The sequence below is a fragment of the Ostrea edulis genome, chromosome 2 (assembly GCF_947568905.1).
Source record: "Ostrea edulis chromosome 2, xbOstEdul1.1, whole genome shotgun sequence".
NCBI lineage: Eukaryota > Metazoa > Mollusca > Bivalvia > Ostreida > Ostreidae > Ostrea > Ostrea edulis.
This window is the reverse complement of record NC_079165.1, coordinates 99,000,318-99,028,264: the sequence shown is the minus strand read 5'-3', so window position 1 is coordinate 99,028,264 and position 27,947 is coordinate 99,000,318. Positions and strand designations below refer to the sequence as shown.

Here is a 27,947-nt window from a genome sequence, read left to right as displayed (position 1 = left end):
TAAAAGTAAAATACAAAAGGTGTATATTTGAAATTTCTTCGTGCAGTCTGAAATATAAAGCAAGTCTGCCTGGGTGCAGGTTCTTATTATTGCTATGTTTGATTATCAATGGATGTGAAATGACATTGTGCATGAAGCTCTGACGTCCGGGATGAAGGGGATGAAATTCCTAATAATTCTAGTCTTCCACGTGGTGCCAATTAGTGAGTAACATTTTATTATATAACTTTATAGCGTGTATATGTAACATTTAGTACTTTCCAATTACACGTATATATCGCTTTCATACTTAATTATTTTCCTATTCATCAGATACACTTGGGAAGCAAATGATATTATTACTTGTATATTATAACTTGGAACAATGAAATTCTTCAAAGAATGAGACAGGAATTTTAAGGTGGGGATATTTACTAGAGCATCAATCAACAAATGGCTAACTTAGCGAAAAGTTTTTGGCGTAACAAAGCAGTGAAAGCATAACCACCAACGTGCGTGTTTTATTTGAAGGAAAGGATCAAGATAGATTGATCAGTTTTTTAAAGTGCCATTCCGTGTTTTATGTTGAAGCATAACAAGAGCCCCAACACGTGGGCATTAGGTTGGACACGAATTAATCAGAAATTACTGTGAATTTGATAATGTTCAACTAATTTCTGTCCGCGATTACAGAAGCTATGCAATACACATGCATGCGAACACTGATACCATTTTAATTTGATAACATTTAACCTGAATCCTCCTTCTCATAGATATCTGATTTGTATAAGCTTTATAACCCCAATCGTGGCCTCAAAATAAGCCAAGACCAGTTAGAGAATAAGTGCATCTGATATGAAGGTCTTGCATATCATTTTAAGAAGCTGTTGCTACTTTAAAAAACTTTCTAAAGATTTCGACCTCCACCGTTGGCGCACTCGAACTCTAGAACCACAGAGAGAAATTCATCATTTAAAAATATCCTCTTTTGTCCACAGGTACTCTATCACTGGACATATGTTTTTCTTTTTATTTTACAAAGATGTTAATTTTTTCCACTTTTATACTAAAAGAATGAATACCATCGAAAAAAATAATCCGTTTGGTTGTATATTTATAAATTGAGGGTCAAACACGTACACTGAGAAAAGGTACTTTTTTATCAGTACCCCACGTTGTTTAGAATATTTATTTAGAAATACCACCTTGTTATACTTGACTGGTTATCGTGGTAGAACACATTGTCAACATTTTCCCTCTCTGTCGGATATATTCTCCAGTCATACTAGTTAGAATATGTCCTCAGTACCCCATGCCTGTTGTAAGAGGCGACTAAATGGGGCGGTCCTTCGGGTGAGACCGCAAAATATGAGGCCCCGTGTCACAGCAGGTGTGGCACGATAAACATCCCTCCCTGCTCAAAGACCGTAAGCGCCGAACAAAGACCTAAATTTTGTAGCCCTTCACCGCCAATGATGATGTCTCCATATGTCAGAGTGAAAAAGTCTCGAGCAGATCGACGTTAAACAATATACAACCAAGCAGTTATGTTACTTATTAATGATTAGTTTGATATCCCCATTGATTGGGTTTGCTAAAAGGGTTATGCTAGGGATTTGCCTGGATGGCAAGGATATGGGGGATACTAATAGGCCCCAACGCGTCCTTATGAGGAGCAAAGGTCCCCTGTAGATATTGGGAAACCATGTACCACATCGGACTATCAATTTCATATCGGTACTAACTTTTGTAACCATTAAAGTCTGTGTGATTATATTAATAAAGCATATGTAAATACGTGTTCTTAAAACCAAAAAACATATTGTCCTGAAATGCTTTTTGAAAGAAAAAAAAAACCATTTCTAATTATAAAACCGTTGTAAATTGAGTATATCAAGTAGAGGTTGGATTATTCGCTTTCTGTTTCCCATGAGTAAGAGATCAGATAACTTATTTTCAACATTCACTTGTATTAATACACCCCTCCCACCCTCAGAATCAAATGTTCAGGCCTTAATACTGACCACAGACAAAATCGACACTTGCATAATACACCCATATATCATATACACAAAACCAATACATAATGTACCCATATATCATATACACAAAACCAGTACATAATGTACCCATATATCATATACACAAACCAGTACATAATACACCCATATATCATATACACAAACCAGTACATAATATACCCATATATCATATACACAAACCAGTACACAATACACCCATATATCATATACACAAACCAGTACATAATATACCCATATATCATATACACAAACCAGTACATAATACACCCATATATCATATACACAAACCAGTACATAATATACCCATATATCATATACACAAACCAGTACATAATGTACCCATATATCATATACACAAAACCAGTACATAATACACCCATATATCATATACACAAACCAGTACATAATATACCCATATATCATATACACAAACCAGTACATAATACACCCATATATCATATACACAAACCAGTACATAATATACCCATATATCATATACACAAACCAGTACATAATGTACCCATATATCATATACACAAAACCAGTACATAATACACCCATATATCATATACACAAAACCAATACATAATGTACCCATATATCATATACACAAAACCAGTACATAATATACCCATATATCATATACACAAACCAGTACATAATACACCCATATATCATATACACAAACCAGTACATAATACACCCATATATCATATACACAAACCAGTACATAATACACCCATATATTATATACACAAACCAGTACATAATACACCCATATATCATATACACAAACCAGTACATAATACACCCATATATCATATACACAAAACCAGTACATAATACACCCATATATTATATACACAAACCAGTACATAATACACCCATATATCATATACACAAAACCAGTACATAATACACCCATATATCATATACACAAACCAGTACATAATACACCCATATATCATATACACAAACCAGTACACAATATACCCATATATCATATACACAAACCAGTACATAATATACCCATATATCATATACACAAAACCAGTACATAATGTACCCATATATCATATACACAAACCAGTACATAATACACCCATATATTATATACACAAACCAGTACACAATACACCCATATATTATATACACAAACCAGTACATAATACACCCATATATCATATACACAAAACCAATACATAATACACCCATATATCATATACACAAAACCAGTACATAATACACCCATATATCATATACACAAACCAGTACATAATATACCCATATATCATATACACAAACCAGTACATAATATACCCATATATCATATACACAAACCAGTACATAATACACCCATATATCATATACACAAAACCAGTGCATAATACACCCATATATCATATACACAAACCAGTACATAATACACCCATATATCATATACACAAACCAGTACATAATATACCCATATATCATATACACAAACCAGTACATAATACACCCATATATCATATACACAAAACCAATACATAATATACCCATATATCATATACACAAAACCAGTACATAATATACCCATATATCATATACACAAACCAGTACATAATATACCCATATATCATATACACAAACCAGTACATAATACACCCATATATCATATACACAAACCAGTACATAATACACCCATATATCATATACACAAACCAGTACATAATACACCCATATATCATATACACAAACCAGTACATAATACACCCATATATCATATACACAAACCAGTACATAATACACCCATATATCATATACACAAAACCAATACATAATACACCCATATATCATATACACAAACCAGTACATAATACACCCATATATCATATACACAAACCAGTACATAATACACCCATATATCATATACACAAACCAGTACATAATACACCCATATATCATATACACAAACCAGTACATAATACACCCATATATCATATACACAAACCAGTACATAATACACCCATATATCATATACACAAAACCAATACATAATACACCCATATATCATATACACAAACCAGTACATAATACACCCATATATCATACACACAAACCAGTACATAATACACCCATATATCATATACACAAACCAGTACATAATACACCCATATATCATATACACAAACCAGTACATAATACACCCATATATCATATACACAAACCAGTACATAATACACCCATGTATCATATACACAAACCAGTACATAATACACCCATATATCATATACACAAACCAGTACATAATACACCCATATATCATATACACAAAACCAGTACGTAATACACCCATATATCATATACACAAACCAGTACATAATACACCCATATATCATATACACAAAACCAATACATAATACACCCATATATCATATACACAAACCAGTACATAATACACCCATATATCATATACACAAACCAGTACATAATACACCCATATATCATATACACAAAACCAATACATAATACACCCATATATCATATACACAAACCAGTACATAATACACCCATATATCATATACACAAAACCAATACATAATACACCCATATATCATATACACAAACCAGTACATAATACACCCATATATCATACACACAAACCAGTACATAATACACCCATATATCATATACACAAACCAGTACATAATACACCCATATATCATATACACAAACCAGTACATAATACACCCATATATCATATACACAAACCAGTACATAATACACCCATGTATCATATACACAAACCAGTACATAATACACCCATATATCATATACACAAACCAGTACATAATACACCCATATATCATATACACAAAACCAGTACATAATACACCCATATATCATATACACAAACCAGTACATAATACACCCATATATCATATACACAAAACCAATACATAATACACCCATATATCATATACACAAACCAGTACATAATACACCCATATATCATATACACAAACCAGTACATAATACACCCATATATCATATACACAAAACCAATACATAATGTACCCATATATCATATACACAAACCAGTACATAATACACCCATATATCATATACACAAACCAGTACATAATACACCCATATATCATATACACAAAACCAATACATAATGTACCCATATATCATATACACAAAACCAGTACATAATACACCCATGTATCATATACACAAACCAGTACATAATACACCCATATATCATATACACAAACCAGTACATAATACACCCATATATCATATACACAAAACCAATACATAATACACCCATATATCATATACACAAACCAGTACATAATACACCCATATATCATATACACAAACCAGTACATAATACACCCATATATCATATACACAAAACCAATACATAATGTACCCATATATCATATACACAAACCAGTACATAATACACCCATATATCATATACACAAACCAGTACATAATACACCCATATATTATATACACAAACCAGTACATAATACACCCATATATCATATACACAAACCAGTACATAATACACCCATATATCATATCATATACACAAACCAGTACATAATACACCCATATATCATATACACAAAACCAGTACATAATACACCCATATATCATATACACAAACCAGTACATAATACACCCATATATCATATACACAAAACCAATACATAATGTACCCATATATCATATACACAAACCAGTACATAATACACCCATATATTATATACACAAACCAGTACATAATACACCCATATATCATATACACAAACCAGTACATAATATACCCATATATCATATACACAAACCAGTACATAATACACCCATATATCATATACACAAACCAGTACATAATACACCCATATATCATATACACAAACCAGTGCATAATACACCCATATATTATATACACAAAACCAGTACATAATACACCCATATATCATATACACAAACCAGTACATAATATACCCATATATCATATACACAAACCAGTACATAATACACCCATATATCATATACACAAAACCAGTACATAATACACCCATATATCATATACACAAAACCGGTACATAATATACCCATATATCATATACACAAACCAGTACATAATATACCCATATATTATATACACAAACCAGTACATAATACACCCATATATCATGTACACAAAACCAGTACATAATACACCCATATATCATATACACAAAACCAGTACATAATACACCCATATATCATATACACAAACCAGTACATAATATACCCATATATCATATACACAAACCAGTACATAATATACCCATATATCATATACACAAACCAGTACATAATACACCCATGTATCATATACACAAACCAGTACATAATACACCCATATATCATATACACAAACCAGTACATAATACACCCATATATCATATACACAAACCAGTACATAATACACCCATATATCATATACACAAACCAGTACATAATACACCCATATATCATATACACAAACCAGTACATAATATACCCATATATCATATACACAAAACCAATACATAATGTACCCATATATCATATACACAAAACCAGTACATAATACACCCATATATCATATACACAAAACCAATACATAAGTTGGATATAAAATTCCCAGTAACTCTGGCGGACATTTAGTTCTAATTAAGTTCAGAATGTTCTGCCAAGGGAAAATTTCAAAATCCTGATCTGAACAATAGGAATATCAATAAGAGCCCAAAGTCTGTAAATCACACAAGTTTTAATGTGTGCAAGGTGGAACACGTACTCTATATAGATTAAACTGTAGGAAATCTGATATGGGCCTCAAACTTGTCCAACCTGCCACACAATACCGCGTACTATGAGGAAGCAGCGCTCGGTATTGTATAAAAGGCGCACAAGTTTAGATAAGTATTGTGTAGTTTAAATTACTATGAATCATTCCAATTTACTCACGACTTAGACATGATCCACCTTAATGGATAAACGAAAGATATTCACAAAAATGAAAAACAATTAGACATCAATATTATATAAAGACTTTGTTGATTTATGCTTTTATCCAATAATATTTTTTCATGAATGTAAACTTTTGTTTTTCCAATTCAATGAGCAAGAACACGCCACTATCACTATAAAGAGTATTAAATTACCCAGCTTAATCCCCCTTGTCTTCGATGCATAGGTTTAAGTCATGGAACTTCCTAGTTTGAAAGTCTGCATTTTTTAAATATAAATTTAGATAGTACATATATCTACCCCCCCCCCCCCCCTCTACACACACACACACACACACACACACACACATATATATATATATATATATATATATATAGAGAGAGAGAGAGAGAGAGAGAGAGAGAGAACGAGTTTTGTAGTTGGAAATGGAATTCATTCCCGAGTAGGACAGGTATCATTATATGCTATTACAAGTGTGAAAACTTGTGCAAAACCCAAGGGAACACACACACACACACACACACACACACACACACACACACACACACACACACACACAGAGAGAGAGAGAGAGAGAGAGAGAGGTGAAATAAATTTCATATCTGACCACAAAATTATTTTACTCATTGTGTTCTCGAATTTTTACTCAAATTGTTTGAATAAACCTGTACATTTTAATTTCGGAAGATATGCAAAAAATCAGTTCATTTATTTTCTTATACCATGAAATATTACTATCATTTTCAATTTTATTCAACCGATAATTTATAAACTTTAACTGCAGTAGAATGTACTCACTTTAAGATACAGCGAAAAGTTGTGATACATTGTATCATTCCGCGCCACTTTCTAGGATATCAACACATTACTCTATCTCTTGTGTTATGTAGGGAGCACGTGTACCTTGCCTAGCCTTTGGGACGGAGAATGGTGGGACAGCAACTCAGGGGAGGTAACCTTTAGTCACTCCAGCCAGATACTAACGGGATGGGAGATTACGTCGTACTCGTCCACGATCACAGACTGGACATGTGTCAACCAAAACTCTAGTTCATACCTACTGTTCAAGTAAATATCTTTATTTTCTTTGGTGAGTACATCGTCGGATACCTACGGAAGACGAGATCACCAGTAGGTACCCGACGATGTGGTGAGTAAAGCATCACGTTTTGTATACTTCAAGACACAAGGTGTTGTCTGGATTGTATTCGATGTCACGAAAATTGAAGTCCATCGCCGAATTTGTATTCTTTAAGAAATGAATCTTATAATTCTTTTCTTGATGGTGGATACCTATTAATTACTATTAATAATAAATAGGGAAAATTGGATGGAAAACCTCATCAATGCACCCGTAGCGCAGTGATGAAATTTTTTATCGTCCAATTTCCCCAGTGATACCGCCTTCAAGAAAAGAATTATAAAATTCATTTCTGATCATTTAATTATCATTTGATTATTTTAAATTGTGTTTTCAAATTCATAGCATGACGTCAAAATCAGGTTTTCTTTGATACAGAAATCAAACAATTTGTTCAGCCAATCAAAATCGCTTTAATTTCATCAAGACAATAAATATTAACGAGAGTCGTGTGCTTTTGATGACCGGTAATTGAGGGATCAGACGGATTCTGACCTGTCGGAGGTTATTCCCTCCTCCCATATTTTATTGTCATGTATCTGGATGCATTTGGTATGGCATAATCCATATAAACCGAGAATCAGTTTGATATTGTATACAAACTATTGCAATTGCTTTTGTCATAGCTCATGCAGTAAATCTAGGTACCATGTTGTATATTTTGTAAATCTAGGACTTCATACATTTCGCACTATTTCCTAAAATACACGAATTATTGGTACAAAAGTCGTAGTGGCACGGTTTAATGTACTTCTTAATCTTAGGGTAAAGGTCCATCTGTTATTTTTTAAAAAAGTCACCGATATCCTCTGAATGTTTATATCGTACATTAGTTTTGTATTACTATAGTATATCGAGTGAAAAGACACCTGCCAAGTATCCAATCATATTCTGTCAACCGGATTTAAGTATTTTGATAAAAGACAAAAAGAGCTATCATTTACCTGTTTGTTCTACCTTATCTCCCTACATATTTCATTTTATGATTTCTAAAGGGAATCATTAGTTTTCTAAATTGAAAATGATACTTCCTTTATTTTCAAATGTCATATTCAGTATTAATCCTTCATAAAGACAATCAACATTGTAAATCCCAATTGTTGGGAAGGTCCCCATCAGATACAGTTTATTGCTTGTTTAGTTTATCACGGTCAGGTCCCACATTTGCCATGGAAACCGCCGGAAAAGGTTGGGTTGAATCCCGGCTGATGGGATCTGAATTCATAAATGGACAAATCCATTTCCACACTTCGGTATTAGAGGTGAATGTGACGGGTTCCACGTAGTACCTAGCGTAACAAAGACCCCTGATTGTAGTGACGTATAAAACCTGAAAGATAGTGTATGAGTGAATTATTCTTCATAGATTTTCATTGGAGGCTGGTTCTTAGTTCATTTCATGAAATGTTTTCCAGTTGAAAATCCATTGTACATTCGATAGTATTCATCGTGCATTTATCATATATTCATCATACCTAATTTTAGAAAGTCAATGATTTTAGTGATAGTCAGGTGTAACAAAAAATCTTTGTTCTTGTCCCTTTATCAGAAATCATACCGTGTATCAATGTGGTCGATTTTTGCTGTTTCGGTATTTAAACAAAACTCATAATTTATCAGTTTGCATGCCTAAAGTTTTACAATTATGAATAATGAAAGTCTTCTTTCAATCATTTCAGGGGTAACCAGCTCTTTAATATATTCGGAGGAGATTATACTGCTTTCCGCTGTGTCCATTACGTCAGAATCACAGATAATTCCTACTACTACTACATTTTAGGAGGTACATACGTTGCTATAAGTCCCAGCTCCATGTAATATAACCACCTGCATAGAAGTGCTACAATGCCCAGTTGAAAAACGAAACAGATTTTGGCGAATTTAAATAAATAGCAATCTTTTTGTAATATTTAATAGATGAGCAGTTAGATTCGAACATGGAGAGATTCGATGCCCAGTTTTCTAACCCTGCTCCGTCAGAGGCCCTCTCAGATCGTTGTCAACCAGCAAATGGCCCCACAGAGGAGGAATACCATGTTCTAGTCAGAAAAGGTCCGTGAAAGTTAGACCTACATGGGGAAAAATTAAAATATTCCTATTTCTCTCTCTCTCTCTCTCTCTCTCTCTCCTAGCATTGGCCAATTCATTTAGCATCAGTTTTGATATGTGTTGATAAAATTTGTAGGCTATGAGAGCAACGTGAAGCAATGGTGTCCAATTCCTCTACTTGGAACATTCTCTTACACACATGACACTGGAAGTGTTGTCACTTGCGGTACTGGATCGGTGGTTAGCGCATGTCCAGATTGGACAGATCTGTCTTTCAATTATTCACGGTGTTCAACAAAGCAAGTTTTCTCGGGTAACGAATTTCACACATCTTCAGACTTTGAAACGTTTTTATTCCCGTGTTATTCAATGTTGCAAAGATCTTATTGATAATGTTTCATGTGTATTTCATGAAATGAAAAGTGAAGATAACAAACAATGATCAATCTCATAGATCCCATGTAGGATACAAAATTAAGAATAGGACCAACATGGACCCCTGAATACACCACAGGTGGAATGAGGTCTCTTAGAGGAGTAAGCATCCCCTGTTGACTGGTCACACCTGCTATGAGCCCTCTATCTCGATCAGGTAAACGGGGTAATCCCTAGTCAAAATCAGCATGTAAAGAACGTCTTAACAATCGGTATGAAACACGCCAGACAGCATTTGACCTAACAACAGGTTGTATTGGCAAACTAGATCGTTATAAAGACCATATAGTTTGTGAAATGCTGACTTCAAATGAGACTATTGAAACCTCGGTGACATTAACTTATTTGTTCGTAGTTTGCTTAGTTTTGAAATTAATCATACGTGGAATATGCTCTCGTGTATCGAAACAGCTGAGAGACATAGCTACCATATGGAAGTGATAATTGAATATTGCTACATTAATATGGGAAGTTGACGATGGAGAAGCTGATTTCATCCCGTTTGTCGTAACACTGAGTTGTTAGTTTGCCGTTAACATCTATGTTCAATACAATATCTAGATATGGAAGACACTGTGGTGTCTTTTATTTCGAGTTCACTGGGATATATTGAATCAACATTTGAATGAAAATGATCATTGTTAATAGATAAAACCCTCGTTGATATATCGTAATGTTAAGTTGAAGGCCACAGCAAGAGTTTTTCTTCTCATGTAAAAGCTTTCGAATAAACTCTGCCTCATTAGAATGTAAAAACAGGCTGGCTATAATATCAACTTTCAATTGTCAACAATACGTTGTTGATTATACTCATTTCATCACTGTACCCATTATTCTAGTAAATATAACATTCACATGGTTCGGATCTGTGTATATACTGCAAAACTATTTCAAAAAGTACTTATTAAAAAAAAAAAAAATGAGGAGGTCTATCATTAGGATTTTAAGAAATGAAATTCTTGAACTCAAATGGTTTTTCAAATGAGTGACTAATTTAGTCTGATTTATGGTTTAGCTTCCGGTACAGTGCAATGTGTGGCTATCGTACTGCACAATGGTACATACTACACTACTGTGTTCAACCCTGAAACTGTCACCGACACCGCCAACTACGACAAATTCACGTGTTTGGTAAGATAACGCATAAAACCCAAAGAATTACCGAAGAGATTGGTAAGATTACACATACAAAATGAATGACTGCTGCCGAAATGAAAGTCACTTGTCTTTTTATTGCTGCTTACAGGTGTATATCTAAAACTTGAATTGATTAACATTCTCTCTATCTTTTGTAATAATACATATATATATATACACCTCTCTCATGTTGACTTTTAAGGCCGTTTCGAAGTCCGGAGAGACTGTGTATATAAGTGATGCGAAAGGAAGCTGCAAAAAAGGACAAACATCAACAAGCAAAGCCACCGATGGCAGTGGTACATTGGTGTTCACGGCTTACAGTAAGTTTCCTGTAGTCTTAAACATGATATTCACTCCAGAAGTACATATATGAAAACGTTAAACAACCTTTTGGTATTATATATTACTATACTCAAATGCTGCTCTTTTCTCACAGGTCGATGTTGTGAGTATCATCATCTTTCTCTGAGTGCACAACTAATTTTGTAAATTGAAATTTTCGAGTAGTAAAAATTGTAAATTTGTAAATTCAAATTGATAATTCCAATATATTTTTTAACTTCAACTGACACGTCCAATAAGTTTCTCATTCAATCTTCGTAAGATGGAGGCTGTAATTTCCCGGATGAGTGGGATTCCGATTGGTATGACAGTGGTCACGGCAATATATCTCTGAACAGAAATTACAGTGTAATTTCCTCCGGCTGGTTCATACCCGTGTTTGGGATCAATATCGAATCCTGGACTTGCTTCGCAGAGAACTCTTCATCAAATCATTTCCTTTTTAAGTAAGAATAATTAGACGGCGAGAAATATGTGCAATGTCGGTTTCTTTTCTGTGGAGCTGGTTAACAAAACAAGATTGAATTAACAAGTTGAATTAAAGGTCGCAACCATATGTTTTATTAGCTCAAATGTGTTTTTAATTGATACATTTTTTGTCGATACAATTACAAATTCAAATAATTACTGTAAACAGGTTCAAGTATACACTCTATACTGCATTATATTACAAAACTTGCATCAAACATATAATAAGAATTACGATTAATGATTTATTTGAATTTTTTTTTTGAAAAATTGTTTTCTTTAGAGGAGACCAGATTCCGTCATCCTCCGGAACTCGTCAGAACGTGTTCCGGTGTGTCAGATGGGAGAAATCAACAGCATACTCCTACAGTTATTATATTTTAGCAGGTTTGTGGATTTTGACTCCAGGAACACGTGATATTTATGTAAATGACTATAAGAAAAATATATGAACCGTGACCTCATGAGTTACTAATGAATATAATTATTTTAAGTGAATATATGTACACACAGTAATATCTATATTATTTTACTTCTCTGATTAAGAGATGTCTTTTTGAAAAATAAAATAAAATAAAAGATCAAAATGCACATGGACATGCATGTGACTAAAGAAGCAGACTAAATTTTACAAAAATATATACATGTATCATATATATCCCACCATATGCACTTTGATTTTTCTCAACATCTTTATCATACATGGTAGCAAAAAGTCCGGACTTTGTCGTGTCCGAATTTAAATGTCACACTGTTTATACTAAGAACATAAGTGAAGCAAAATTGAAATCTACAAAATGTTTCTGTATAATTCATCAGATACAAACTTAGATGCAAACAATCATAGGGTGTTCACAGAGGACCAGGAAGTCAACGTGACGTCATGGACAACTGCAGCATACTGTCAGGATACGAACAGTCCACCTTTAGAAGAGTATCACATGATTGTAAAGAAAGGTATTGGAATTCAGCGTTACACAGCTGGAAAACATAATCTAATGAAATATCAAAAAGTACCCTAGAATCGTCATTCTAAAATTCAAATGTACAAATTTCCAAACAGCATTTTCATTGATGTAAAATCATTGCAAGAGAAGATGAATTAAGGTTTTGGTTCAATTCTCCAAAATTCAGTAATATTAATTATTGATACCTCCCATCCCCGATTTTAAATCTTTCATTACCAAGAAAAATTCAATATACGAAAATCAATGTAAAGTAATGTTAAATAGAAAGTACCGAAAACATATTTGCACAGCATGATCACCTTACACAAAAATATCTATGCTCTTATAAAACATTGAAAATAACGGTTTTATATTTGTTTGCAGATTTAAACATTATATACTGATAAATGATATTGAATTCATTTAAGACATTGCGTACGACCTTGATAGCCATTAGTTCTTGTACTTTAGCCTATGCTTGATAATACCGTCAGAAGAACTCTATCAAATACCGGCATACCTGCGACGAAGACCGACACAATTTTGCAATTTACTATATAAAAAGCTTTTACATCAAATGAAAATGTTGGACAGTTACTAGTATGACATCACAATCACCCGATAATTCTGTTTCTTTGATATTTTTGTACAAATTGTAAACAGGTTATGAAGCAGACGTGAAACACTGGTGCCCCGTTCCTTTGTTGGGCAACTTCACGTACAGTCACAACGATGGCACCGTCACCACTTGTGGGGCTTTGAGTTCAAATCTCAATGTATGTCCCTCCTGGACCACCATGACATACAACTATACTCAGTGCAGTACTGTACAAGCATTCTCTGGTAAGAAGTTCTCAATCAATCTTTACGTTTTTTGAGATTAAAGAACTCTAAAAGTATATTTTCCTCCTGGTATATTAAATCTTTACTTTCTCTGCTTAGCTGAGGGGACCCTGTACTGCTTGAAGTATGTATTGAAGAGTTCAACAATATTCCTTTCCGTCTTAAACCCGGGCGAAGTGGATTCCGTGGTCACACATAGATTCACTTGCTATGTGAGTTTGAATTAACATAAATTATGAATAATTTAGTCAGAAGGTTCAAGCAATGTTGAGGTTCAGAGGGTTTGTCAATATATCAGTGCTACACGGATCCGGGGGGAAAACAGTTTCATAGTTTATCATTTCATTGTTTCTTTCATTCCATGTTTTATTAATTCTAGCTAGGTTTTAAAAGTCTTTTTAAAGTCTCGTTCTCCAAGTTTTAATTGTCATTATCAAAGATATTGCAACCAAAAAATCAGGCGAAATCCTTTTTTGAAGAAAACCCAAACAAACAAAGACCAGCCCACAAAAAGTGTAATAAAAAACGGAAAACTTTGAAATGATATCACAAGCCTGTAAGATAAAATAAATAAACCGGGAATTACAAATTGATGATAATATCCCTTCACAGATTCAGACAAGTAATTAAAACTATTGTTACAATTCATGCAGGCGCTAACTGAGACCGGGGGTGTGGTGTATATGAGTGACAGTGTGGGAAGCTGTGAGGCGGGACAGAGTCCAACTGTGAAGTCTGCTGATGGCAGTGGAACCCTACAGCTGGAATCTACAGGTTTGTTAAAAGTAATTTGGTCACTGCTCGAGAATACGAATGATTTTAACCCCTTTAAGTAGCACTTAACTTCGTTGTTGGTTGTATATTATTTAACGTCCCGCTCGAGAATTTTTCACTCATTTGGAGACATCACCGTTGCCGGTGAAGGGCTGGAAAATTTAGGCCTATGCTCAGCACTTTGAGCTGGAAGGGATCTTAATCGTGTCACACCTACTGTGACACGGATCCTCTTATGACAAGCAAGGGGTACTGATGACCTATTCTAACCCGGATTCTCACGGGAACAATTAGTATGGAACTCGTCAGATAACATGAGGATGTAACCCAACCGCAGGTTGTATTGACAAATTAGATCGTTATAACGACCATAGAATTTGCGAAATGCTGATTTTTAAACGAGACTGTTGAAACCCGTGTAACATCAACTTGTTTCTCAGTGCCTCGATTTAAAAAACCTGATCATATGCAGAACAAGCTCTTGTACATCGAATCAGTTGAGATACATAAACACGATATGCAGGTGGTGTTGAGACATTGCTACATAAATATGGTTAACAATGAAGAAGCTGAAATCATAAAGCCATAAAGTTGAATTGTTAGTTAGTCGTTAGCATCTCTGCTCAATAAGATGTCTAAGTACGAATCGGATGTCGAAGACTGTGGTGTCTTTTATTTCCAGTTCACTAGGATATATCGAATCGAGATATGAATGAAAATGATTACTATTAATAGATAAAATGACGTCGATATATCTAACGATGACGATGTTTTATCTATTAACAATAATCATTTCTATTCATATCTCGATTCGATATATCCCAGTGAACTGTAAATAAAAGACACCACAGAGTTGTCAACAACTGATTCGTACTTAGATATTGGCATATTTTATTGAACATAAAGTTAACTGCAAACCAATAATTCAACTTTAGGACAAACGGGATAATTTCAGATTATCCATCGTCAACTTCCCATATTTATGTAACAATATTCCATTATCACCTGCATATGGTGTTTATGTCTCAACTGATTCGATACGCAAGAGCATGTTCCGCGTATGATCAGTTTTTAAATTGAGACAAGTTACTGACAAATTGGTTGATGTTACAGGGGTATTAACAATCTCGTTTAAAATTTCGCAAATTATATGTTCGTTATTATAATATAATTTACAAATACAAACTGTCATTAGGTCAAATGCGGTCTGACGTGTTTAATAATTTTAGGCCGGTTTTTTTCACACTGATTTTGACTACGGGTTACTCCGTTTACCTGATAAAGATATAGGGCTCACGTTGTGTGTGACCGGTCGACAGGGGATGTTTTTTCCTCCATGGCACCTGATCCCACCTCTGGTTTGTCCAGGGGTCCTGTTTGCCCTACTCTTACTATTGTATTCAAATGAGATTGATCACTGTTCATTGTCTTTACCTTTTCATAATGAATACTCTGTTGTCTGCTTTTATGTAATCCTACGCCTATCCGGAATCAAAGAATATATATGAACATCTTGATTTGGTGTTTGTAAATTAATGTATTGCTCACAAAATTGTACACTAATATGATAATGCAATGATGCCATTTTTACCTTCATCCCTCATCCTTCCTGTGGGGATCCGGGTTGGAATAGGTCCTCAGTACCCCTTGCTTGTGGTAAGAGGCGACTTAATCCTTCGGATGAGATAGCAAAAACCAAGGTCCCGTGTCACAGCAGGTGTAGCACGATAAAATCCCTCCTTGCTCAAAGGCCGTAAGAGTCAAGCATAGGCCAAAATTTTGCAGCCCTTCACCGGCAATGAGTGAAATATTCTCGAGAGGGATGTTGAACAATATAAACCAATCAATCAATCATCCCTCATTCCAACACCAAGCGGATTCAGAAATTGAAAATATTTTGTAAAATTTTGCATATTGATTAAGAAAGGAAATATATTTTTTATTGAATTCGAATGTTGAGATGGATATAATATTGTTTTTTATATATCAGATATGCATTCGATGTTGATTTTGTAAAAGAAAAATCGGAAGTGTAGCAACATTCTGGAGTTTATTAACCAAATGATAGTAACAAGAAAATGACGGGGTTCTTTAATAGAAAAATCCTGTTTTCCATATACGTTCACATTATGTTAAAAAGAGGACAAACTCGGAATAACTGTTGCCTATAGTGAAATATTAAAAGATTTTCTATTTTCGATTGCAGAACGATGTTGTAAGGAACCAATGTGTCTTTGTTGTGTCTACTCTCACCACACGGTTGTTTACTAACATTCACATGTGTGATTAGTGTCTGCTTTCTGAATTGTTCTGTTTTTTCTTGATGTTTCATCTTTGTACATTGTTGTGTTTTTATAATTATTTTTATCACTTTTAATATGACATCTTATGTCTTGTTTACGATATTGCACGTTATTTTCTTTCGAGATTGAATCACTGTATTTGCATACAATCGAATATTCCGAGGAGCGGGGAAGGTATGTTTGGAATTCTACAATGAAAGTAAGTATACACCAGTCTTCGTCGTTTATTGCTCATCTCGGTGCTTGAAGTCCCAGTTTTAGATGTTTATTTGTACTTCTTTATTTTATCACAAAGCCATAAATGTTGACAAAATGTATGTAGTTATGAGATTGACCACTGTTCGTTATCTTCACGTTTTATTGTCTGATGTGATTTAAATATGGGCAATCAAAATGAAATCATCATCTTTAAATGTTTCCAAATTTCTAGTTATACCTGGTATTGTATATACTTTTATATTTTATCCTCTTACTAATGATAGCAATATACCAGATAATTTAAACATGAATGGAAAGTATGATTTTAATTTCCAATATCCTCTAGGATCACCTATTGATTTGTTTCTGTTCTAAGACGGGTCCTGCATTTTCCCCTTAACATGGGATGGTTCATGGTATGACAGTGCACATGGGGATGTTACTTTAAGTTATGCCATTCATGGTGTAACTTCAGGATGGAACGTGAACATCAATGGTACTGTGATGAGTTCGTGGACATGCCAGTCACAGAACGTTACAGAGGGAATGATGCTCTTCAGGTAGTTTTACGATGACTTACTATATTCTAAAGCGAAAAAGATCAACTCGCTCAGTTGTAATCAAAAACATGAAATACTGTTGGAATAGAGGTCCGAAACAACGTCAACCCCTTCTAGTCTTTTTCCCAATAAATTCCCAACTTCGTATTAGACGATTATTCATTAAATGGTGTGTTTTGCTATCTAATGTAGCGTTTTAAAACTGTTTTAGGTCAAATGATCTTCTCACAGTGAACGAAAAACGGTATAACGTGTTTCGTTGCATAAAGACAATGCAAATCACCAACAGTTCCTTTTCGTATTACGTAATGAATGGTAAGTACTAGTATATATTTAGATAAGAAAAGTGTTAAACCCATTTTCTGATAGAACAATTACAAAGGACTATTGCACTTTTTTTCTTTCAAAGATGAACTAGAGGATGCTGGTTATCAGAGATTACATCTAATGGAATATTCGCCTGATGTAACGGAATGGGATCTGGATCCATTGTGTACCCCATCATCTCCACCAGAGGAGAGAGAATACCACATGTTGATCAAACAAGGTACCAAACAGCTATCAAATAGAATGTACAATACTACTTAATTACCTCTATTTGAATTTTACTTGCTTTCTTTAATTTTTAAAATGATTTTTCTTAGGCTCTGATGCAGAAGCTAAACAGTGGTGCCCCATTCCTTTGAGAGCAAGCTTTAATTACACACACGACAGTGGCCTTGGAACCACATGCGGATCATCGTCGTACCTATCTGTTTGTCCAGATTGGGTTACATTACGATTCAACTACTCTCTTTGCTCCACTATTCAAACATTCTCAAGTACGCAGTTTTGTTTTAATCAGAATTTTGGGTTTCTTTTTATCGTGAAACTGATTTTTTTCCAGGTTCTAGGTGGTTAATCGGGTATAAATACACGTGAAATGTTAATTCCATTATAGAAGAGGGATTGGTTCAATGTGTACATACTGTGATCCAGAATGGAACCTACTATACGTCAGTGTTCAACCCTGGGGTAGTGGACGGGAAAAGTTTCCACAGATTTACCTGTCTTGTAAGTATTCAGTCTAATTTGCATATAATATTATATCATATGCATTGCTTTTTAATCCAGCTGCAGAAAAGTGAATCAAATTTAATTGACAGTTAACGTCCAACTCCAGTGTAACGTTATATAAATGTTAGTTGAAGTTTTATACTACTTCATTCAATTGCGTCCCATATCGACTAAATGATTTCAAAATTTTCTCATGTTTATAAGTTCATTTATTGGTAGGCTATAACAAATGTAGGAGGGTCGCTTAGAATTAGTGACAGCGCAGGAAGTTGTGAAACCAACCAAACGAGTAACACTAAACAAGTTGATGGAAGTGGGATCCTTCTACTCACAATGCAAGGTATCACGTGATGACCCCTTAACTTCCCGAAGTTTGAAATCTCATTTCGTATTTCCCGGAATATATGAAATATCTTTTAAAATATACATATACAATTTCTTGTATTTAACAATGAATATTTTCTTTTATTGTACAGAAACGTGCTGTAAGTATGCAAGAATATCTATATCAACTGAATGAATATGAAATACTGTTGATAGATAGTTTTCTCTTTCTTTGATTCCTTAGATAAACTAGTGACAAAGTTCATCTTGGGACATTGGCGATAGACCTTTGATTTCTACGAAAAAGTTATAAATAACCGATGTCTTACTTGAACTTGCTAACTTTATAGTGATGTCTGGGAATGCTAGACCTTCCCTCCATTATTAGAAAAAAAGTTTGGAGCGTATTCAAAATGAAAAGGATTTTTCAATAGACTAGCACTGCATGATACATATAAATCTTTGTTTATTTGTTCAAAGAGAGAAATTCTAGATGAAAGGCGAAGATAACGAACAGTGATCAATCTCATAACTCCTATAAGCAATACAAAATAGATAGTTAGGCAAACACGGACCCCTGGAGACACCTGGGGTGGGATGAGGTGCCTAGGAGGGGTAAGCATCCCCTGCCGACTGGCCACACCCGCCATGAACCCTATATCGTGATCAGGCAAACAAAGTTATCCGTAGTCAAAATCAGTGTGCCAAAAACGGCCTAACAATCGGTATGAAACACGTCAGACAGCATTTGACCCAATGATGGGCTGTATTGACGAACTAGGTCGTCATAACGACCATATAATTTGCGAAATGCTGACTTCAATCGAGACTGTTGAAATATACATATGGATTCTAAAAAAAAATCTACAGAAAGTTTTAATAATTTTAAAATCGCAAAACTTTTCTCAAATCAACAACATCAAAACGTGAGACTTTTCAATACTTTACATGACCATTCCTCACAATGAATTGAAGACTAGACTTTTTGACATCATAGACAGTGGCTTCTTCAACACAAACGGACACCATGCACAAGTACTAAGAAGTTGAAATTAAAAATATGTTGGAGTTCCTATTGACAATATCTTCGTAGTCTTTGGTGATCCGATCTTCCGACAGTCTGTTGGAATTCCCATGGGCACGAATACTGGTCCTTTGTTAATTGACCTGTGTATATTCTCAAAAGAGGCATAATTCAATGAAAAGCTTCTACATGAGAAGAAAAAATATCTTGCTATTGCCTTCACCTCGACATTTAGATATAGAATGACTACGTTTTATCAATAATAATTTTCATTCATACGAGGATTCGATACATATGTATATCCCAGTGAACTCAAAATAAAAGATACCACAGAGTCCTTCACATCTGCTTTGTACGTAGATATTTTATTGAAGCTTTATATTAACTGCAAAATAACAACTCAACTTCATGACAAATGGAATGATTTCAGCTTTGCTATTGTCAACTTCCCATAGAGCTTGTTCGGTTTTTAAATCAAGGCAAGCTTCTGACAAGAAGATCATGTTATGTGGGTTTCAACAGTCTAGTTTAAAGTCAGCATTTGGGAAATTCTATGTTCGTTATAACGATCTACTCTGCCAATACAACCTGTGATTAGGTCAAATGTTGTTTGACGTGTTTCATACCAATTGTTAGGACGTTTTCGGCACACTGATCCTGACTACGGATTACTCCGTATATCTGATCAAGATGTAGTACTCACGACGGCTGTGACCAGTAGACAGTGATGCATACTCCTAGGTACCTGATCCCACCCCTGGTATATCCAGGGGTCTGTGTTTGCCCAACTCTCTTTTTGTATTTCGTGTAGGAGTTATAAGATTGATCACTGTTCGTTATCTTCACTTTTTCATGTAAAGAAAAGCTTTATCGTAGATAACGAAAGAATTCGGGGTTTTGCATTGTAAATAACATTTAAGAATGAAAAGAGAATTATTTAAGAAAAATTAATAGGTTTTTTACTTACAGTTTTAGAAATGATGGGAATTATCGTTATAGCGATCTCCTTTGCCAATACAAACTGTCATTCGGTCAAATGTTAATTGTGTGACGTGTGTTAGGCCGATCTTTACACACTGATTTTGAGTACAGATTACTCCGTTTACCTGATCAGGATATAGGGTTCACGGCGGGTGTGACCGGTTGACAGGGGATGCTCACTCCTCCTAGGCTGATCGCTATTCAATAAACGAAAGTTCTATCTATAAAGTACATGTAACATATGTCATTGTGTACCACATGTAGCATTCAAAGCTTGAAATTAAAGGATATTATTTACTATGTCACGGTTCAGTAATTGTTAATTGCATACAATATATAATAATTGCTTTTAATACATGTTTGCTGATGTATGAAAGTATCCTCTTAATATTGAATAAGTCATTTGAATTCAAAACTCGTAGCCCTTCTTCGTTATGATCTTGATCACAACTTTTTCTAAGGAGACCGTTAATAATGAATTGTTCTATTATTTATACTTTTCTGTACAGTTTGTCAGCATTTTCCTTTACAGTGCTTCATCAATAGATAATTATTTATAAGTAACCTTTCCACATGCCAAGTGGGTAATCTCCAGAATTTCAGAAAATTTGCTTCTGTGAATTCAAGCTTCTTCCTTAATCTCATAAATTCTAAATTCAATTTAAAATCAACATATTTTAAATGAATTAAAACAATTTATAATTTGCTATACAGAAAACTGTGATTTAAACTCACCCTTCTACATTATAAGAGCTCACTTTATAACCTTGCAATCTTCTTCATTACAAATCTCAATAGATTTTTTATACAAAAAGATGTCGGTTTCAATGTATCCTTAAGCCTTTTAATAACAACTCACACCCGGTTTCTCTGACAGCTTAATTATCGATATTTTTGTCCGGGCTGAAGTAAATAAGTGCAATGGTGTTAGTAGCTTAAATCATATATTATAATAATTGACTTTTTTGAATATCTCTCGTAATTAATGGGACGATTTCTATTAACACCCAATATACAAAACAGCCATTTCAACTGTTCTGGAACTTATACTAATGGTTCGTTTGTTTTAATAACGGTGTCTGATGGAATTAACCAATCAATTTCCAATAATACCCATGATGAGACTCGCGCACTGGTGGGATGGCTGAGTAAATAAAATGCATTTTTGTATCTTCACTCCCGAATGCTAAGAGGTAGAGTAAACGCATACAGTTTTGAGATTACATGCTTAATCCACCTTGCTATTTAAATCATAATCTATATGAGGGCGAGATTAACTCTCCCTCGCGTATCGTAACAATCTATTAATTGTTGATTTGAGGCAATGATGTAAGTTGTCATATCGGGACCTATGTACTTTTTCGTGTATCTCGCTATCTTTTGGAATATAATACAGAATGCAGGTAATCAATTATTCTCTCTCTCTCTCTCTCTCTCTCTCTCTCTCTCTCTCTCTCTCTCTTCTTATTTTGCTTTTTTTTATGGGAGGATGTGTTGATTGAATTTTTTAATGGATGAATATCAAGCTAAATAGTCTTATTTAGAATTAAGCATAACATTTTTGTTACCTGTTAAATTATTTTAGTTGGCGATCATTTGTTTTATATATTTTTGATAAACAGCCATATATTTTTTTATTACTCATATCCTTATCGGGACAAAGAAGCAGTATCATGTGATAAGGGGGAAAATAGTATTCGGGCTAATTTAAAGTACTTTATGAACAATGATCTATATAGTTCTGTGTGTATGAAGGCAGATTTCAAAACAAAATTGACAGCAACAAATTCGGTCCAGCCATTCAGCGAATTTTATGCAACAAGCATGACTGTTCGTTCCTATGTATCTGTATGTTTCTATCTTTTCAGTCTATTTTCTATTCCATTAATTCTCTGTCTTTCATTATCTCTGTTTGTCACACATGTAACCGCGTTGTTTAATGTTCTCCGTTTTGTCTCTCATATTTTCTGTAATACTTTGACTATTACCGTTTACATTTACATGTCGGACCACACTAACGAAGCACTAGAAAAGTTAAAAACCAAGGGTTATATTGTTATTCTGGGTGAGGTAATCACGGATTACACAGATTTAAAAGTTTAGAGAAAATGCGTTGTGACTCGCATGACATGCTTTTCTATAAATTTTTAAATCATTGTTCATCAGTAGTCTATTCTAATCTGGGATAGGGAAGATTATCTACAGTTTAAAGGTTTAGGAATGGAACATTCCATCAGGGAAATAGATTAAAAAAAAACCCCAAAAACAAGAAGTATAAAACTCATTGAAAATATCACTTAATTGCGCCACCAAAAAATTGTTCAGTGAGGCGGAAAACAGCAAAAAATCAGTCGATCAATTAATTAAGGGTATTTCATATTTGTACATTTGCTTTTATGGACGACAAGTCTACGGCAAACTTCACAAGTTTTCTTACAAAGTCCGATGCAAACCATTGTACAATAGGTATAATTTTAATTCATTTTTTTGTACATGAAAAACCCCAAGAATATAAGTTTAAAATGTAAATATGAATAGCAAGTGTGTGGTTTGTGGATGTTTGAAGATGATGAATGCGTTGCAGAGAATGAAACTATCGCGTGTTCCAATATATAATCGCTTCACACATTCCAAAAAACGAGACAGAATTGTCATTAAGTACAGTGTTTGTTTAATTGATTTAGATATGTTTTGTCATTGTAAAGACTGATTTAAGCTTATACATTATTGAACTGTATTTTAAAAATGCCAATTTCATCCAAATGATTGCGACATGCTATCGATATACACCAAATACACAAATAAGAAAAAATCATCAAGAATACTAGTAGTAAACGGGTTGAAATTTGACTAGATAAACAGTTCTTTTTATTTGTTCTGTTCCATTTGTTGTTACTATTAAACGATATATCTAATGATAAACCTATAACAAACTAATTTTTGTACACGTTGTCATGATAGATGGTTCTTGTACCTTGCCAACCCAGTGGATCGGTCATTGGTACGACAGTTTCTATGGAGAGCTGACGTTTTCTAGTACGTCATTAGCAGGATGGAGTGTGACGTCATATACCTCTACTATTTCTTCTTGGACATGCGTTGCAGAAGACACGTCCAACAACTATTTACTGTTTCTGTAAGTAATTCCTATGTTCAGTTTAAGTTTGGTAAACTATTGAGGAACATTCTTCAAGCATTATATCGAAACTTTTCAAAATTTGTTTCAGGGGAGATCAAAAGATCGACTTCTTTGGTAACCTGCAAAATGTGTTCCGGTGCATTAAGTGGAAAAAGATAACAGACGTTTCATCTTACTACTACGCACATTCAAGTATGTATTTTAAAAACAAATCTATCCCCCAACAGAACAGATAAAGAGAAATATCACAAATTCAACAAAAATTGTACAATTTCATCATTAACTTTCCACCAATTGTAGAGTTTAGTTTTAATCATACTTACTAAATGATTAGTCGATTGACAGTGAATACTTTTGATTTCCATTAGTGGAACTCTTCAAATTAAAGGCGCGTAAAGTCGTGCTACCGGGACAACGTAAACAAATATGGCATTGAATACGAATTATAATCAACTGCAAAACACAACACTGATCAAAATTCTAAAGTTAAAAAAAAATTAATTATTTTAACAAGAAAAAAGACAAACTTATTAAACTATGTGAGGGAGCATAGGTACTGAATTTGCTAAATTTGACCGATATAAAGCATCAACTGCAAGAAGAACTGTAAAGGTTTTACCTATGCACATCCAACATAAAGAAATCTTCTTGCAAATAATGGGGGTTCATATGCTTTTAAAATTATTCTGTCAGACTATGAAGATATTTTATCATACAATTAGTGCAGGTTCATATGGCATGAACTTTGTAAGTATAAATTGGTACAGTATAAGTTTTACATGTAACCCCCCCCCCCCTTCCTTTTCTAATATTAGAAAATAAATTACCCATCTGTCAAACTGCAATTTTGTTTTAATTTTGAGATGTTTATAACACTAATTAACACAACTGCTATGTTTCTGAACTTCATCTAAGCTATTTCAAAAATTACATATGTCGATGGAAATCGGATATAAAACATCGATTTTTGAAACAGATGTGATGGCGTTCAAAAACACATTAGTCTTATATATTAGTGTTAGATTTTTTAAAATGCAACTTGACTAATGGCTATTTTACCATGGCACCATGTTTATATATATATATATATATATATATATATATATATATATATATATATTAAAAAAGGGGGGGGGGGGGTACCAACGTTTTGCTTATGTCCCGGTAATCTCGCACTTGCTCGCGAGAATTGTTTTATTGACGCGCAAGAGTCATCAAAGCGCGATAACTCTGATGGGCTGGTAATAGGAAGTATTTGAAAACATTGTTTTATTGGTACAGTCATTTTGAATCCATATGAAAGGGGAAATGTGGAAATTTCCAGGAAAAGCAATAATGGAATGAATAAAATTTGCTTTTGGAATGATTTATGTGAACTGTATAGCCATAAAATCTTTATTTGCTTAAATAACAAGACACTATTCATGTGCTTCTTGATTTGTTTCGTTATACAATGCAAACCAACTCCAAAGCAAACAACCAACTTTTGTTGGTGTTACAATGAGGTCCACTTGAATTTTATGTAGATGTTGAAAAAGACGTAAGCGACGCCCGTGTAACTGTGGAGACTCATAACCTGTCAGTGACGTCATGGAGCACAGCATCTTACTGCAACCCTTCTGCTGGCCCGGGACCTGAAGAATATCATGTTCTGATAAAGAAAGGTATCCCACGCAACTGTCTGATTAAAATATGTTTGAATCAATGCAGAGTATTATATTTAAGAAAAAATAAAATCGATATTTCAGGGTCCTATTGATCTTAGGTTTTGTGTTTTAGAAAATTCGTATTGATTCCAGGTTCAGAATCCCTGACGAAGCAGTGGTGTCCTATTCCACTTCTAGGAACATTTTCTTACCTACATAACGACGGAACGAATACCTCCTGTTTGTCCGATTCGCAGATGAACGTGTGCCCGAGCTGGACGACAATTCAGTTTGATTATGCGAAGTGCTCCAAAACCCAAGCATTTTCACGTAATTATCATAATAAAGTACAATAATTCTGAATTTTAACTTTTTTGGGTTAAATTTTCAGGTTATCAATAAGTTCAAGATTGTTTTCAATATCTTGAAAAAATATATAATTAAAACATTTAAAGAAACTCTATCTATTTATCGATAATAGTTTACTATTCTTCTTGAAAAATTAAAAGATATCAGCATTTATTATAGAAATAAGGTCGTAAGTAGAAAACAGCGGGACTAATCTACCTTGAACTGTTACAGTGGCTGTGTGAAAATCATTAACTTATATTCATTATTGGTTACTGATACATGATTAGTAAAAAGAGAAAGATGATTCATTATAATCTACAACTTCAATTGGCAAAATGGCCACAAGAATGCTTACATTAAAGTTTTCAGTAAAAAAGTACTGGATTGATTTTTGTTCTTGTAGAAGAGGGCAGTGTGTTTTGCGTGAACACGGTTCAGAGTGGTGACGTTTACTATACAGCTCTTTATAACCCCGGTGCCATAGATAACAGTCTCTATCACAGATTCACTTGTTATGTAAGTAATCGGTATTTTATATTAGTTTTTTTTAATGTGACCCAAAGTAGAATACCACGTTCATAAAGCTTTAGTAAAATTTGTAGCAAAGAAATGTAATTATACAAAACAATTCAGTTGTTTGCACCAATGATAAAATGCATACGATACAGCTATGGGCATCAAAATATGTCGACGTATATATTCTGATTTGTATTGTGGCGTATGATTACCACTGTTCTTCTGTGACGTCAGCAGTGCACGGCGATATTACATTCCGCTCCGTGGTATTGCGTCGATATCGTTATTTTACAAACACCAAGTGACACGACATCACAGACATTCTACTTTTAAAAATTTAATTGAATTTGTTCCTAATTCAGGCTATTTCAGAATCTAGTTCAGGGTTTTCTGTAAGTGACAGTCCTGGTATCTGTCAAGCTGGGCAGACACCGAACACCAACACAGCGGATGGGAGTGGTATTCTGACACTGAACAGAACTCGTAAGTAAATTTCAGACGTGTCACATTAATTAATGCCTATTGATCTGGTCTTTTATAAGTCACCCGTTTTTCTCCACAGTCAGTCAAACGTTGAGCAGTCGAACACTTAAATCATAAATGGCTATTGATATATAAAATAATGGTCCTGTATATAGCTGAATAATTTAGTCAAAAGATATAGCCAGAGTATCGATTTAAAAGAATT

At 34.1% G+C, this 27,947-nt stretch overlaps 1 pseudogene; it reads left to right on the top strand.

Annotated features, from left to right (window-relative positions):
- Positions 1-24: 24 nt before the first annotated feature.
- On the top strand, positions 25-27,638 carry LOC125680194 (uncharacterized; annotated as a pseudogene).
- Positions 27,639-27,947: the final 309 nt, after the last annotated feature.